Source organism: Salvelinus sp. IW2-2015, linkage group LG7 (genome assembly GCF_002910315.2).
Source record: "Salvelinus sp. IW2-2015 linkage group LG7, ASM291031v2, whole genome shotgun sequence".
NCBI classification, from domain to species: domain Eukaryota; kingdom Metazoa; phylum Chordata; class Actinopteri; order Salmoniformes; family Salmonidae; genus Salvelinus; species Salvelinus sp. IW2-2015.
In genome coordinates this window covers 4195384-4207507 of record NC_036847.1, presented here as the reverse complement: position 1 = coordinate 4207507, position 12124 = coordinate 4195384, and the positions used below count along the sequence as shown (strand labels likewise).

The 12124-nt window shown below is 43.5% G+C and overlaps 1 long non-coding RNA gene across 1 annotated transcript in view; it reads left to right on the top strand.

Annotated features, from left to right (window-relative positions):
- Positions 1-693: 693 nt before the first annotated feature.
- LOC139028026 (uncharacterized) overlaps positions 694-12124 on the top strand; it is a 173734-nt gene continuing 162303 nt past the window's right edge. The window contains exons 1-2 of the long non-coding RNA XR_011480161.1: positions 694-1162; positions 6345-6456. This is a non-coding gene — a long non-coding RNA (uncharacterized lncRNA). The remainder of the gene's footprint in view (positions 1163-6344; positions 6457-12124) is intronic.

Sequence of the window (12124 nt, the reverse complement as noted above, 5' to 3'; positions counted from 1 at the left end):
TCAGTGGGAACTCGCATTTTGTAACACACGGTTTGAAAAAGCATTTGATCAAATGAAGCGTCGGGCGTCATTGATGACGTTTTCCGATAAAGTGATACGCGCATCGGAACACTGCTTCGAAGTTAGCTTCTTATCGATTTCGACACATGCCTTGGAGCTCCGGTATCAAAAGTAACATCACTAGAAACAGTGCATAGGTGGAAGATGGCTGCAGATGGTTAGGTAACGGCTGTTTGACTTGACATGAAACTAGAGTTTTTGATTCCGGTGCTGAGGTACTGTAGGTGCGTAGCAGCTAATTGCTGTATGTTGACATGATCAGTCAAAGCTACGGTCGATATGTGATTTAACGTCATTTTATCTGTGGCCAATGATCTTGAGTCTTGGATAGCACTGAGCTAGGCTGAAACACCTGCGTTTTAGAGCAGCCTTACTCAAGAAAAAAACAGACCATATGTGTGTTCAGCTTTATTAACTTAAATGTTTTTACATTGTTTGCAAACTGATGTGACACGTATTAATGCCAAAATAACATGCATAACAAGCAAATTATTTTAGCTTAAACAGGTATGGCGCAAACCCCACCAGCCCTTAATGACAGCTTGCCACTGAATGACACCCACCCACACAAACCTGCAATATCATGCAAGTGGAAAATGGCCATAGCCAATAGTAGCATCGGGAAGAGTAAATAAAGTCGTTTGCACAGCCATACCTCACCCTTCGTGGTAGTTACAGAGCGAACTCTCAGCCACCATTACGTGTAACAGCCGAGGAATCAGCGAGTTCGCTTTAACCACCTCTCCACTGTGTGTCTTTAAGTGGGATTCTCCGGCGATAGGAGGGGTTGGAGTGACGCTGGCTTCGCTGCCTTGCGCTTTGGTGCTGCTGAGCTGAGCTGAGCAACGCTCTTCACCTGCAGATGAGAGAGAGCGAGGGAAGTCAGGACGGGCTTTCTACTTCTGAAGAGCTTACCACTGCAAGTGCAGAGCACAGGGTGGACGTACCAGCTATCACACGGCGCGGGGAAATTATACACTTTACCAGAAGAAATACGAGTCGTGTCGCCTTTTCTAGCTCAAGCAGCCGCTGCTCGCTTGCAACGATGAAAACTGCTCTCGTTCTCTTGCTGACATCAGCCTTACAACAAGCCGCGTTTTGGGTGAGATTTCAACATTTTCAGTAACATTACGGAAGTGTTGCGCTCCTATGCTGCGGACAGGGTTGCAGAGTGCACAGCATCAGTAACAGTGTTTTGGGGTTGATCCTGAACTTGTTGGTGTCGATTCTATTTCGATTTAAGGCTACTTTGTTCTCCAACACAAGTGATTTCTTCTCGAAGCGCAACGTGAGCCTTTATATTCTATCTTTATTCCCCAACGAGACTTACAATACTTTTTTAATGCGAATTGTCTTCCGTTTTCTTCACACAAATTAGCCTATAATGCATATTAGTTCATAGCGTGGGCTAGAGGAAATTATTTTATTCGCTGCATTACCCCTCCATCAAATTCTGACCGAATTGATGCCGCGCGCAGCTCTAGATGGGAGTGCGAATATTGATGTATAGCCTTATAGGTTATTATTGCATCTCTTTTTAATTTCCTGGATAGTTAATGTTTTTTTATTTCCATATTTTAATAGGCTATCTTGACACAGGCAAAGATGCCATCCTGCAACGCAACTGTAGTGCTCGGCAGAAGGCTATTATAGTATGAAACTGTTTTGTTTAATGCATTGCCTATCCCTAACTCGTTTTGTTTTATGGACCAACTCCAATGAAACAAATATTTTACCTATGTCATGTCCATCTCCAAATGTATCCTCAAAGTATAAACAGGCCTAATGTTAAATGTCCTATACCTCAATAACTGATTGCATTCTCCGCAATCCAGTAAGAGGGAAATCAGGGACCGTTATGGTGTGCCAACTCGCTTGGTGTTGCCAGCATAGTAGCGCTCAGTGGGATACTGCTTGTGTCTTCCCCGCATGCAGACTGCCTGTGCCTTTCGGGGTGATCGAGGGTTGCCTGGATTCCGCACTGTTGGAAAACGATAGATGCATGAGCATTTTATATGGTACGCTTGAATTATCATCGTCATTACCACTGGAGTGACAGATGAGTGGACAGACGCGTCATGCACTTAGATGCGTGTGCCCCCTCAGATTTGTCTTGAAAACCCCCCMAAAATAAATCATTTTTGTTTGTTTGTAATACTACTAGCCAATAATACTCAAAAGCCTCCCATGGACCCTCCATACCCCACGACAAGTATACAGTATCAGTTCTCTGTCTGACAAGCAGTTTGGAGCTGTAGCTCAGTATTATTTCTTCATCCTTTTAATTGAACCTTTATTTAACTAGGCAAGTCAGTTAAGAACAAATTCTTATTTACAATGACGGCCTAGGAACAGTGGGTTAACTGCCTTGTTCAGGGGCAGAACAACAGATTCTTACCTTGTCAGCTCATCCTATGTAACGTATTCCTAGCGAATTTGGTGATGTTTTTCCCCCCCTTGTTTAGAGAAATTAGTAATTGAAGTTCTTTGGTTTATGTCCTATCCTAGATCCTGATATTACGAGATTCTGACCACTAGATGGTGCTGTTCCTGCTATTAAGTGAAACAAGTTTGAATAATCCCTTAACTCAATGTTAACGGGATAATTCACCCAAATTAAATGTAATGTTATTGGTCACATACACATATTTAGCAGATGATGTTGTGGGTAAAGTGAAATGCTTGTGTTCCTAGCTCCAGCAGTGCAGTAGTATCTAAAAACGATTCACAACAATACACACAAATATAAAAGTAAAATATTGGAATTAAGAAATATATAAATTAGATTGAGCAATGTCAGAGTGGCATTGACTAATATACTGTAGAATAGAATACAGTATATATGTAACGGATGTGAAATGGCTATCTAGTTAGCGGTGGTGCGCGCTAATAGCCTTTCAGTCAGTGACGTCACTTGCTCTGAGACTTGAAGTAGTGGTTCCCCTTGCTCTGCAAGGGCCGCGGCCTTTGTGGAGCGATGGGTAACGATGCTTCGTGGGTGACTGTTGTTGATGTGTGCAGAGGGTCCCTGGTTCGCGCCCGGGTCGGGGCGAGGGAACGGACTAAAGATAAACTGTTACATATACATATTAAATGAGTAAAGCAGTATGTAAACATTATTTAAACATTATTAAAGTGGCCAGTGATTCCAAGTCTCTATGTATATAGGGAAGCAGCCTCTAAGGTGCAGGGTTGCGTAACCGGGTAGAAGCCGGCTAGTGATGGCTATTTAAGTCTGATTGTCTTAAGATAGAAGCTGTTTTTCAGTCTCTCTGTCCCAGCTTTGATGCACCTGTACTGACCTCGCCTTCTGGATGATAGCGCTGTGAACAGGCCCGTGGCTCGGGTGGTTGATGTCCTTGATGGTCTTTTTGGCCTTCCTGTGACATCGGGTGCTGTAGGTGTCCTGGAGGGCAGGTAGTTTGCCCCCGGTGATGCGTTCGGTGGACCGCACCACCCTCTGGAGAGCCCTGTGGTTGCGGGCGGTGCAGTTGCCGTAGCAGACGGTGATACAGCCCGACAGGATGCTCTCAATTTTGCATCTCTAAAACTTTGTGGGGGGTTTTAGGGGTCAAACCAAATGTATTCAGCCTCCTGAGGTTGAAGAGGCTCTGTTGCTCCTTCTTCACCACACTGTCTGTGTGGGTGGACCACTTTGGATCGTCAGTGATGTGTACGCCGAGGAACTTTAAGCTTTCTTTACCTTGTCAACAGACTGCTYACAGGGTATGACAGAAACCAATACTTTGATTTTGTTGGCCACTGTTTCAAATGCTAACTTTGTAGCATTTGTGGCACAAATCCAATGCAAGTCAATGGTACCTACAGTACCAGCCAAATGTTTGGACACTCCTACTCATTCCAGGGTTTTTCTTTATTTTTAGTATATTCTACATTGTAGAATAATAGTGAAAACATCTAAACTATGAAATAACACGTATGGAATCATGTAGTAACCATAAAAGTGTTAAACAAATCAAAATATATTTTATATTTGAGATTCTTCAAAGTAGCCACCCTTTGCCTTGATGATAGCTTTGCACACTCTTTTAATTCTCTCAGCCAGCTTCATGAGGTAGTCACCTGGAATGCATTTCAATTAACAGGTGTGCCTTGTTAAAAGTTCATTTGTGGAATTTCTTTTCTTCTTAATGCGTTTGAGCCAATCAGTGGCGTTGTGACATGGTAGGGGTGGTATACAGAAGATGGCCATCAAGCGCTATAATGAAACTGGCTCTCATGAGGACTGCCACCGGAAAGGAAGATCCAGATTGACCTCTGCTGCAGAGGATAAGTTCATTAGAGTTAACTGCACCTCAGATTGCATACCAAATAAATGCTGAAACAGATTTAAAGTAACAGACACATCTCAACATCAACTGTTCAGAGGAGACTGTGTGAATCAGGCCTTCGTGATCGAATTACTGCAAAGAAACCACTACTAAAGGACACCAATAATAAGAGACTTGCTTGGGCCAAGAAACACGAGTAATGGACATTAGACCGTTGGAAATCTGTCCTTTGGTCTGATGAGTCCAAATTTTAGATTTTCGGTTCCAACCGCCGTGCCTTTGTGAGACGCAGATATCATCCGTTGTGAAGCATGGAGGAGGAGGTGTGGGGGGTGCTTTGCTGGTGACACTATGTGATTTATTTAGATTTCAAGGCACACTTAACCAGCATGGCTACCACAGCATTCTGCAGCGATATGCCATCCCATCTGGTTTGCGCTTAGTGGGACTATCATTTGTTTTTTAACAGAACAATGACCCAAAACACACCTCCAGGATGTGTAAGGGCTATTTGACCAATAAGGAGAGTGATGGAGTGCTGCATCAGATGACCTGGCCTCCACAATCACCCGATCTCAACCCAATAGAGATGGTTGGGGATGAGTTGGACCGTATAGTGAAGGAAAATCCGCCAACAAGTGCTCAGCATATGTGGAAACTCCTTCAAGACTGGTCAAGACTGTTTTTTGGTTACTACATGATTCCATATGTGTTATTTCAAAGTTTTGTTGCTGTCATATCTTGTCCATAGACTGCTTACAGGGTGAAATGACATGGAAGGACCCTGAAGTGTAGCCTAAGTGTGCAGGCGTACACACACACAACCAGAACAACAACAACTGTCCTGTGGGTGTGGAGGCGCCATAATTTATCCCACACAATGATCCCTCATTAAATTCCCTGTGCCTTCTGGCAGGTTGAGTGTCACGATTCCCAGTTTTAAAAAATTTAATTAAATCGGATCCGATAATGCAGGTTTCCCCTGTTTCCAGTCTCTTCTTCTGAATGGCAGCCTGTTCCATAGATCCCCCCACTGCCCCCTGCACTGAGGACCCTACCAAATCACATCTGCTAGTACCTGGTCTACAGGATCAATAAAAACGACTTTCGTGTATTGGAAAAAATTGATGTTGAATTAGTGTAAATGTGTAACAAGATACTCAACAATACATTCAATAAAACTTACTTGCTGCACTGGCATTTGTCTAGAAAGTTGTTCATCAAAGCTGATACCTGATTTGGATTGAATAGGGCTCAGAGTCCCACCATACAGACTCCTTGATGGTGGTGGAGGGAGATCTGGAGCAGGGTGGATCAGCTCTACAGCCACCAAGGGTTTCTGTTTGTTGTGGGAGTGGGGTGTGTGCAGGTGCGTGCGTGTCGTCCACACATTCCAAATCCCTTGAATTCTTTCACCAATATGAACCGTCTGTGTCTACTGTATTTGTACCACCACTATTGCAACCCTTGAATGAACAATGGGGAGAGTATGAGGCCAAACATGCCATTGCCCCGCCCCCCCTGATTATTTGAAGATGCTAATGTTGTCTTTATTCACTGGCATACCAACAGTGTATTTATTGGGGTGCAACAGGTACCCTAGTGGTTAGAGCGTTGGGCCAGTAACCGAAAAGTTGCTGGATCGAATCCCTGAGCTGACCAGGTAAAAATCTGTCGTTCTGCCCCTGAGCAAGCCAGATAACCCACTGTTCCCCGGGCGCCGAAGACGTGGATGACGATTCAGAGGGGTTGGGTTAAATGAGGAAGATGCATTCAGTTGTACAACTGACTAGGTATCCCCCTTTTCGTTGAACCTAAATGCCAGGGAGCAGATAGAACACATGCCAGTGGATTGATGGGAGCAAGGGTCATCTCTCTGTGGTATAGCTGCTGCCGAGACACAAACAGTTTCATTCAGTTCTCAGGGCCACAGAGAAGCAACCAAATCAATGTTTCTAGATGTCTCACAGCGTATTCTCTTTCCTCTCACAGGGGACTAACGGAGACCTCGTGTCCAAAGCCCCCTGCAGACCCGGCTTCTCGCAAAGTTCCTACTCTGTGCTCATTTCAAGGAATGTACTGCAAAGCCAGAGCATAATTAAAGGTAAGGTCTTTTAATGAGTGTTTCACTGTGTCTTTCACTGGGCAGAGTGGAAGGCAAGCGTTGGAGTTGTTCCACTCTTTAAAGGCTCAAAGCAGTCAAAAATGTTTTCCCCTCGTGTTTTATATATATTTCCACACCTATATGAGGTTGGAACAATAATCATGGACGTCAGCCACCTGAGCCATGGCCTGTTCTTCCCGCTTTAATCACTCAGACTTGGGCAGTGTAGGAGCATCATGGCAAAAACTGACAGATGGCCAATAGCTTCTACCCCCAGCCCATCATGCTGATGAATAGCCACCACTAAGCACCAATCTACTCCCTCTGTCCCCCATCCTGCCTCCCAGACTCCCTAATTGTGAAAATGAATAAGCCCTTTTAGTGTCAGCTATTTGAAAAGGTCGCCTGCAATTTCAGCCTTTTTTGGTGGGATGGAGTTTTGACCTGCCTGGTGACGTCACCAGGTGGTAAATGAGTTAATAGACCAATAAGAAAGAGAGTTCCAAACCTCTCTACCAATAACAGCTAGTTTTCAGTTGTCCCCTCCCCACCCAGACAGTCTTAGCAAAATTCTTGCTTGAGAAATTGCTCTTTGCTAAGAAGCTATTTTTGTTTCTTTTTGACCGTTTTAATTTAAAAACAATCACAGTAAGGTACTTAATTGTTACCCAGAAATGATTTGATATTGAGATTAACAGTGAAAGGTAATCTGTATAATGGTGTTGGTTTATTTCATGTGGCACCTCGTGAGGTCAGCTCACTTTCCGAGGCAGAGCATGCCTCCCTCCATTAAGGGTGTGTGTGTGTGTGTGTGTGTGTGTGCAGATGTGCAGTGATTTGAAGCGCTTTCTATATGAGGTTGATTAAATTGTTACAAGCATTATTACAAAATGTGATAAAATACATTTGCACACACACACACACAAACAGGACCCGTTGCAGAGAGCTGTAGTGTCTGTGCTTTGCGGAGATGATATGTTCTGGAGCTGCAGGGTTAGTGCATGCCAGTGTTCCATTGTATCACGACTGTTGCAATGCTGGGCTCAAGACTGCTTTAGGAAATGAAAAAAACCCATCCCTCTACTCTTGTTCTTCTCTGATGGTCTGTCAATGAATTGAAACACATATCACTCTTTGTGAGGTCATTCAGGGTGGTGATGCACATAATAATCATCATCATCATCCTTATTGTCATCGTCCATCCTCCCTCACCACCACCACCATCTCTTCCACACTGCACAGTGTGTCTTTTGTTTGTCTCGACCTTTAGCCATTGTTGCAATCACTCTGTGAACCAACTTTAGTTTGAACAGCCGATAGTGCAGGAAATCCAATCGTCATCCGGTGTTTAATCTCGCGGCGCTCCTGCCAATGTAGGCTAATTAGAATCCTCTATTGATCCCAGTGGTTTTCCCTCATAGCACCGCTAAGCTGCATTGTTGTGCCGGGGGTGCACAATAGCTCTTTTGTGGGTCTTCGACAGCTGCACTGTATCTCTCTGTCTATTAGTCTTAAAGGCCTGTTCGAGTCACAGCTGGCGCCAACAATAATAGTGTTTTTGTGTATTATAGTTAAAATTCAAGGTAGTCGGAAAGTTTTCCGTCAGAGGAATAACGCTCAATTGTCTTACAACGATGTTATGTGAGTGTGTCAATGTTTGTCATGTGTTTGTGTGTGGCTGGCGATTGCTGCGGAAGCGGGGTAGATAATGGTGATTGGGGGGGGGGGGGGATTGTTATAGTTACATATCACAATATTATTTTGGACAAATATTATATCGATACTTTGACCCCAAGTATAGTTTGAAGTTTTCATCCGTCTTCTTTTTAAATAGCGAGCCAACGTGTCTTCAGCACTTTTATTTACATGACTGATTTAAAACTCATTTTCTCAGGGCTCTCTCTTGTCTCTCTGCCGTAGACATATGGTGAGCAATATGTTTGGAACATTAAATGCCAATGAAATTGTCGTATCGAATCTCAATACATTTAGAAATGGTGTAAAATCGCAACATAATATCGTATCGGCACCTAGGTATCGTGATATCGTATCGTGAGGTCCCTGGCTATTCCCAGCCTTAGATAAGGGGTCTCTGACTTAGTCCAGTACGGGCTACATTAATGCCTGGCTGAGAGAGAGAGAGAGAGGGGGAAGAGCTGCTTGTCAGGAATATGTTCAGTATGCAGTAGTGAAGTCATCAGGCCAGCAGGGGGTGTCAACACAATCACGAACAATAACTGAGCCAGCCATCACTGGTACACAGGCCATATATATGCCAGTTTCCACTTGTTAATAAGTCTTACGCATTTCTAAGCTCACATCTGCAAAAGGCAACGAGAAAGAGATGTATGAAATGCCAGAAGAATGTGTATGYTAGAAAGATCAGCCACTTCTGAATTCCATCTCCGTTTTCYCTTGTTTGACAGAGATGTTTAAAATTGGCAGTTAAAATGACCCCAGACTCGTTTCCCCCCACTGCAACAGACATACAATCCATATAAACCCTGGAATCCATTATAGGAGAGGGTAGAGGCAGTTATGGTTTTACTTATCTGATATTTATGGCTTGTCCATTCCTCCGTGTTATTTTTAAAAGACCCTGTAGAAGTCAAGTCTCCGACCTTCTCCAGGTAACATATAGTGGAGACTGGAGACACAGCTGCACTATCGCCTTCATCTGTGTGTCTGAGCACGCAGCTGCAGTGAACACACGTATGTATGTATGTATGCATGCATGCATGCATGCATGCATGCACGCACATAGTGTGATTTACAGGGTGGTTGATTTATCGTTGGCAAGGGTGTCACAGAGGGGAGGCAGGAAGCTCCTCTGGAAAGACTTTAATAATAACATTGTTTAACCCAGAACCGTCAGGCAAGGCAAGGAGTAATGACACACACACACACACACACACACACGGAGACGTCAGCCGGGGGCAGGAGTAATGGGAGAGACAGAACTAGGGCCTGGGATGTGATGCGGGGTGTCTGAGCCTGGAGACGCTGAGGGGGAACTAAGTTCCTGCAAGGGTCCGTTTTTGGGGCCGCACCCCACCTCGGCCACATCAATTCCAAACCCCACCCGATACCAGAAATCAGGACAGAATTTTCTCCGCAACATGAGCTAACCGCATATCATTTTTCGAGAGCCGATCTTTTACCCTCCATATAACATATTAATTTAATTATTTTTATGATCCAGAGTAGTAGGCTTTATTATAGTGATTTGTATTAGTCCATTATTACTATTCCCCTCATTTGCATTAATTAAATTGGTTGCATGTCTATTCAACATTCGGATAAAAGGAAACCATGCTATGATCACAATGCGATGCGTCACTCAAATCGCTTTGAGGAAAAATAATTCTAATTTGCCTTCTTAACTAATGAAAGCCTATAGCCGACATAACAAAAAATACATTCAATATTGTTTAGATTATAAAATAGTTTCAGCCTAATTAAACCTTAAATAAACCATTCCCAGAATAAAATATAGGTTGCTAAAATACACGTACATTTAATTRGTATGCTACTCAAACTTGTACCAGCCGCACCGGTTTACACTTTATATGGCCTGCGTATGGTCTATTGAACTAAAGCCTGAATTAATGTAATAATTAACTGATATTTAACTGAATTATCAAAAACAAATAGGCCTATCTGCTTGCAGGCTGTGTATTCATCTATCGCGTTGTTGTCCTTCCAAACTGGGGATTTCACTTGCGCACCAGCCGTTTCCACCATGTTGTTGTAGCCTATATTCCCTTATCATAACCTTTCTATTTCTCCGGTTAGGATACATGTAAGTGTGAGCTAGGCTATCCAGGGAAAGTCAAGTTGGCAACGTGTCGTATACTCACGTGGGAGAGGGAACATAAGCTTTGCGTGTGGAAAAATGAACGTTTTAGCACCATACAAACAAGGGGCAGTTCTCGGCTCCACACACTCTCAATGCGTGCGTGGCTGGTAGGCTATATGTCTGTCTCCCCACTCACGGAATGGAATTTGCAACACAACAAGCTCCTGGGTTTAAAAAAAAGTGTATTATCTTTTTTTTTTTATGTTTACGATCTGCAATGTAATTGTTCTGAACCGCGAGCCGACCCTCTTTCAAATAATGTTTACATTCCACCCGCCAGCTGATGTTTTTGCGGTTCAACTGCATGGAACCCTGGGTATCGGAACCGATGCATGACTCTAGGACAGGGGTCCGCGATGTTTTGTATTCGTTTTTTATTTTTGTGATTTTTGAGGATGTGAAAAATAATAATTTTATGAATATCGCTAGCTACAATATAATCGTGGATACCATTTGTATGGCTCTGCGTCCAATATGAAGGAAGTGAGGTAGTTTCACGAGACAACGTTAACTAGCGTTAGCCAATGACTGGAAGTCTATAGGAACTGTTAGCATGCTAGCCGTTCCTGTTCTTTTGATTCTGGGGAAGTAGATAAATGGCTTCATTGCCAAAAAAATCATGGTAATTTTCGGGATCATTGTCAACTGTAATGACCATAACCATATATAAAGCATGCAGAAAATACATTGAACTATATATACAGTATTTTATTTATTTATAATACCATCTTTGAGAACTAAAAATCWAATAAAAGCGAGACAGTCAGGGCACGGTCAAAATAACAAAACTGTCTACCAAATCTATTACTTCTACCTGCTTTTATGATTCACTTGATGATAAGACAAGACATACATTTTTTGCTAACATATGTGGGTCCTTGGGTTGCCAGTTTGCCTGGGTGTGCGTCCCTGGGCAAGAATCCCTGCTCTATGGGGTCACAGTGATTTTTATCGTAATGAGCATAAGGAAGATGAGAAGATTGTTAGAGACATGGTGCAGAGGAAAGTTGCAGAGGACTAGGTGCTAGGTACTTGACTCTAGGAGAGAGAACCATGGATACTGACCATATTAGGACTACTGTAGGTTAGAGACGGCTTCAAGCTGGGGGTCATAGGTTGAGCAGTCAGTGTAATGTTGGGGCGCAGAGGAGATGAGATCAGAGGGGTACAAGGTTAGGGGGTCCTCGCCCTTCATTGAGAGTGATTGTCAGGAGTTCTGTTGAGGGGGATCCAGATCCCCTGCTGTGTCTGGCTTTCATTATAGGGCTCTCAGATATGACACACTCTTTATCACAGACACAGGAGACTATTAGAGTCAGAACACCTCCACATCTGGTTTACATCGGAGGGGGTTACAACACTGTCTGATATACAAACGCCTGTTCCCACAGACCAGCACGGCGATTTCATCACCTAGTATCCAGGAACCAACCTCGCATACAATCTGAATCAGTCACAGCCTTATTGGGTTAAATGGCTTATTTTCTAATTACAGTAGGTTTGATATTTAATGCTAGCCAAATCTCCTAGTGTTTTGTATTCAAGCCTCTTCTCCGGCCGGTGTGCTATATTAGGTCGAGGCCAGATCGAGCCAGACAAACAGAGCTAGGTGGTGTAACCTCATCCTATATGTCCCTGTGCTGATTCTATTACTGGTAATGAGAGCCATGCCGTGTGGTTTCAGCCCAATGGGCCTGACAAGGCTGACCTTGAGCTTTGTTCAGTTTGGTGGTGGTTTTGGGCATCGCTCAGTTACACGTGTGTGTGTGTGTGTGTGAGCACTTCACAATTCTGTCCTCCAAATGCCCT